At 46.8% G+C, this 5,378-nt stretch overlaps 1 protein-coding gene across 1 annotated transcript in view; it reads right to left on the bottom strand.

Moving 5' to 3' along the window:
- P2ry4 (pyrimidinergic receptor P2Y4) overlaps positions 1-71 on the bottom strand; it is a 1,803-nt gene extending 1,732 nt beyond the window's left edge. The window contains exon 1 of the mRNA XM_005358610.3: positions 30-71. The gene's annotated coding sequence lies outside the window, so the exon portion shown is untranslated. The remainder of the gene's footprint in view (positions 1-29) is intronic.
- Between the last annotated feature and the right edge of the window lie 5,307 nt (positions 72-5,378).

Raw genomic sequence — 5,378 nt, 5'->3', positions numbered from 1 at the left:
CTACCCAGCTCCCGTAGCCCAGCTCCTACCCAGCTCCCTTAGTCCAGCCCAGGGACTGATGGGCATCAGGCAGTGCAGGGACTTGGACAGGCAGTCAGTGATGTTCTGTAGCTTCCTCTCCTTCAGAGCCTGGCTAGCTGAAGAGGGTGGAGGCTGACCAGCAACATCTAAAGGGAAGATACCCAGGCTCGAATTATCATCTAACTCCCCATCAAAGCTCTGTCCTAGTGACTGAGGGACTCTCTCCCTCTCCTCTCAGCCTGGTCCTAGGTCTCTGTACTCTTGTTTCCCTCTGAAGCCACCCTACTTCACACCTGCTTCCAGCCCAGCGGCACTGCCTCCACCACCCTTGCCTTAGCAAGACTCCTACCCAGTGCCCTTGAAGCTGAGCCCAGCTGACTCTGTCACCCTCCCTCTTGGCAGCCAGAGGGCATATTCTCGGGGGTGGGACTCGGGGTGGCGCTTATCCCTCCTCCTGTCCCATCCCAGCAGATTGTCAGAGCTAGAAGAGCTCTTGGAGGTTTATCTAGTCCAACCCACTCAGCATGCAGATTGGGAAACTGGGACCCAGTGAGATTACTATTTAACAGCTTCAAAATGATTGTGTACACAAGGAGACATCCACGTTTACAGATAAAGAGCCAGGCCACTGAAGATAATTAAATTACAGGAAGATCATATAAGTTTATGGGCATAGAGACATGGGAAATGAATTTTAACATGGACAACAGCGAGTCAACACACTGAAGGACTTTTGAAAATGTAAACTACTGATAACCATCTCGACTCTGCATGCATTTAATTACAGCACATGTTTATCTAGTCCTTATTCCGTGCTAGGCACTGCTCTAAGGACTTTATACCCATTGATGATTCTACAGGCTCGCTATCAAATAGGTTTTATTACTGCCTCTACTTTATTGATGAGAAAACTAAGATACAGATAGTTTGAGTATTTTGATAATTAATGGTAAGATCAAGATTTGCCAAACTCTAACATCCATAACTTGATGAGCATGAGAACTTGATCCTCCATGCTACTGGATCAGACCTGGAAAAGGGTCAACAAACATTTCCCAAGAACTTTCAGTTCTAGATCCTGGTAGCTTGCTACGAGTGAACCAAACAGATTAAAAATTGACAGCTTGGGCTGGAGAGATGGCTCAGTGGTTAAGAGCACTGACTGCTCTTCCAGAGGTCTCAGGTTCAACTCCCAGCATCCACATGGCAGCTCACAGCTGTCTGTAACTCCTTTCCAGAGGACCCAATACCCTCACACAGATGTACGTGAAGGCAAAACATCAATGCACACAAAATAAAAATTAAAAATCTGTCAGCTTAACAGGCGTTACATAATATTGGAGGTAATAATAAATCAACAAAACATAAAGAGTATGATCATTGTTATAGAGAAAAATGAAGGAGATAAGGAAGAATTTGTTGTTTTGAATACTGGAGTGACTTGAACGAAGACCAGGTATTTTGAGAAAGAAGAACAGAATATGAGGTCAGAGTATTTGAGAGGGACCAGGTCTTGAAGGCTCTTGTGAGCCAGTGTAGGGCCTTTAGCCTGTGAGAGACAGCCACAGAAGCTTTGGAGAGGAGTGCCATGGTCTGACCTGCTCTCCAGAAAGCTCTGTGCTGAGACAAATAGCACGGCAAGCAGCACAGGAAGAGGAATCAAGAGTGACGCCAACACATGCCAGTAATGTCACTAGCTGAGACTGGGATGATTGCTCCAAGTTCAAAGCCAGCCTGGGTCACACACTAAGACTCTGTCAAAAAGAACTAATTCCAGGCTTCTTGCCTGGGCAACTAGAAGAAGGGAACTTCTGTAAACTGGCCCAGGAAAGGCTATAAGAAAGAACATTTGGGGAAAGAAAGGAAGTTCATTTTCCAGCATATATGTTTTAAGATGCCTATGACACATGTAAGAACAGATGGCCAGGAAGCAGTTCATATCTCCATGTGGATGCTAGCCAATGAGCTTCCCTTACACCTCCCACCCCTTCCTACACAGCACCTTGTCTCTTTCCATCACCCCAGGAGAACCTGGTCTTAATACAGTAGAGAAGGCATGCGGGGCAAGTTTCCATTATTAAAAACCTAATGACAGCGAACAGTTGACAGCAACTGTGGCTCTGAGGCTTCAGGAACTTAATCTGGCTTCCTAAGTACCACTGTCTCTAGCATGCCAGGCAAATTGGGTCTGGAGGATGCTGTGGGTAAGGTGAGCAGTACTTGTTGGGAGGGATGAGCAGGCTGGAGCAGAATCTTTAAGTGGAGCTTAGAAGCAATCAAGACTCAGAACCTGATCCTCAGGTCCCAGGAATGTGACCTAACTGCATCCTGGAAGAGAGAGGAGGAGGTGGGCCTGAAAAGGACGCTCTAGAAGCCAGAAGCTGGATCTCTTGGAAGACCTACAACTCTGGATGTGGGAGGAACCTGGAGACCCTGTCCTGTTTCAGGCACAACCTGAGTCCTGGGCTACTGACTGTTGGGATGTGATATAAAAAACCCAAATGTCTGCCTGGAGCCAGGCTATCTTGAATTCAAATCCTTGTTCTGTTTATTAGCTGTATAAACCTGGGCACCTATTTCTAGTTTCCTCAGCAGTGAAATGGGGGCAGTAAAACATAGGTATCAGAATATGAATTGCTCAATAGGCATTCAAACACTTGTAAGTCATAAAATGCTACAAGTCTGTTATATGTTCTTCACATTATTCTGTTCCCAGGGATAAATTTGACCTCTTCATGGGAGGTGAAGTGTGTCTTGAGACTTGGTGTGTAGACTCTAGTCATGGAGAAGTGCCACGTTAGAAAAGATCTGGCTGCAGTGACCCATAGCCAAGCACTGGGCTGAGCCCCTGGAGCTTAGCTGAAGAGAGGGAGGAGGGATCATAAGAGCAAGGGAGTGTCAAGATCATGATGTCACAGAGACAGCTGACCAGAGCTAGTGGGAGCTCGCTGACTCTGGACTGACAGTTGGGGATCCTGCATTGGACAGAACTTAGCCCTCTGAATGTGGGTGACAATTTTATGGCTTGATCTGTTACTGGGGGAGAGGGGGAAAGTGGGGTGGCAGTGGGACCAGGACTTATTCCCAGTGCACGAACAGGCTTTTTGGAGTCCATTTCCTATGGAGGGTTACCTTGCTCAGCCTTGATATGGGGGGGGGGGAGGCGGCTTGGCCCTGTCTCAACTTGATATGCCAGGCTTTGTTGAGTCCTCAAGGGAGGCCTTAACCCCTCTGAGGAGTGAATGGAGGGGGGTATGGTAGGAGGGGGGCAGGAAAATGGGAGGGAGAGAGAACTGGGGGTGGTATATAAAATGAAAATAAAATTAAATAATTTTTTAAAAGATCTGGCATAAAACAGCTTCCTGCTCTACTGCTTCAAGCTGGCTTAACTCAAGGGGTTCCCCAGATTTAAGGCTGCCAGGCTTCACCTGACCAGTCCAAGCAGGTTTCTGCTTGTCCCTGGACACAGCTGCTGCTGCCACTGCCGCCCAGTGGCTACTTTAGGGAAAGACCTCCCCCAACCTCCCTTACATAGGGAACAAAGCCCCACAGACAGATGCCCTCATCTCTGAGCCGCTTCTTCCGTTTGTTCTCTGTGGTCTGCATTGCTTGGTTTCTGCGATTCCTCTGGACACTCCCGACCCCTTTCCCCATATCCTTTTGGTCATCCTTCCACCAAATGTGGCTCTTCCCCAAAGCAGACTCCCCTCCCTCCCACTTCCCTTCTTTCGTCTTCTCCTTCTCCACCACCTCTTTCCGACTTTCCCCTCTCCAGCTCTCCTCAGAAAGTTACCCTCATGATTTTAACTGCCGTTTAGAAGTTATTGATAATTTTCTTTTATTTTGTTTTAGGACAAGATCTTGTTCTGTAACCCAGGTTTGCCACTCCACCTCCTGGCGCTGTTATTACAATATGCACCACCACACCCAGAAGATGTTATCAGTAATTCTAATAACAGAGACATTCCAGTATAGGGCGCTCTCTCTCTCTCTCTCTCTCTCTCTCTCTCTCTCTCTCTCTCTCTCCCTCCCTCCCTCCCTCTCTCTCTTTCTCTCTCCTCCCTCTCCCCCTCTCAAATTTCTGTCTCAGAGCTGCAGAAAAAGCTCAGTACTTGTTGCTCTTACAGAGGACCTAAGTTTGAGTCCCAGCACCCACATCTGGTGGTTCACAATCATCTGTAATCCCAGCTCCAAAGGATATGACAATCTTGTCTGTCATTTGTGGGTACCTACTCAGGTGTACACACACACACAGTTAAAATAAATACTTAAAGATACTTCTCTCCTCTCCTTCCTTGTCCCTCGCATGCAATATTCATAAATATATTAATGGCAATTTCTCTGAAATGCCCGCTGTTTACTTGGGGACTAGAATTGAAAGTGGGGGAAGGATGTTTTCTAATCTCTTTCAATCAGGATGGAGGAAAGAAGGCAGAGAAGAGAGAAAAGAAAGGAGGGAGTGAAGGAAGAAAGGAAAGAAATGAATGGGAGGTGAGAATTCAGTTGAACAACGAAGGCAGACGGTGCTAAAGTTGAAATCCAGTCCCGTAACCTATCAGCTGGCTGGCTGTGAATGTAGCCTCCCTGCTCCTCCACTCCTCATGAGTGCTGTCAGAATCTGGACTGTCGTGAGGAGAAGATCAGACCATACACATAAGAACTCAGCATAGTATCTGGCCGGTGTCATCTGCATCATTGGTAGTAGGTTAGTAGTATTTTGAGGTTATAGTCAGAGTGTTTTCCTGATGAAGGGAAGTGAGGTCACCTTCTGAAAGTTAAGCCTTGATGGCGAGAAGCAGTAACTGAAACCCTGGATGACCCAAACTTATCAATAAAATCACCTGCAAGTGACTGGCTCCATACAATCACACTCAAGTTAGCTTTGCTCATATATCTTCTCTCTAGTGTGCCTTTAAAATGTGTGTTTGTGTGTGGGGTCAGGCTTTTTTTTTTTTAAAAAAAAAGGATCTTACCCTGTATCCCAGGTTGGCCTATAACTCACTAAGTAGCCCAGGCTGGTCTTTAACTCAACAGTCCTCCTAGCCCAGCCTCCTCCGAAGTACTAGGATCACAGGCATGTGACACCACACCCAGCTTAGTGTGCCTTTCTGGTCTTTCTAAATGTAGTCATGTAGGTAGTTCCTAGTAGCTGATCCATCATCACCTTTCCATCCTCCCCCACTGAGCCAATGCCCTTGTTCACATCCCACTCAAATCTGTTGATTTGGAAAGAATGTAAGAGCCAGAGAAAGGTGGGGGAGCAGTATGGAACACTGAGTTCCCGGTCTGGCATGACTGCTACAGTCCTGGACTTACTGCAGCTAGAATTACTGTACAAGATCTAAACAGAATTGGGC

Source organism: Microtus ochrogaster, chromosome X (assembly GCF_000317375.1).
Source record: "Microtus ochrogaster isolate Prairie Vole_2 chromosome X, MicOch1.0, whole genome shotgun sequence".
NCBI lineage: Eukaryota > Metazoa > Chordata > Mammalia > Rodentia > Cricetidae > Microtus > Microtus ochrogaster.
Note: the sequence above shows the minus strand (reverse complement) of the source record. Positions and strands in the feature narration are given on the sequence as shown.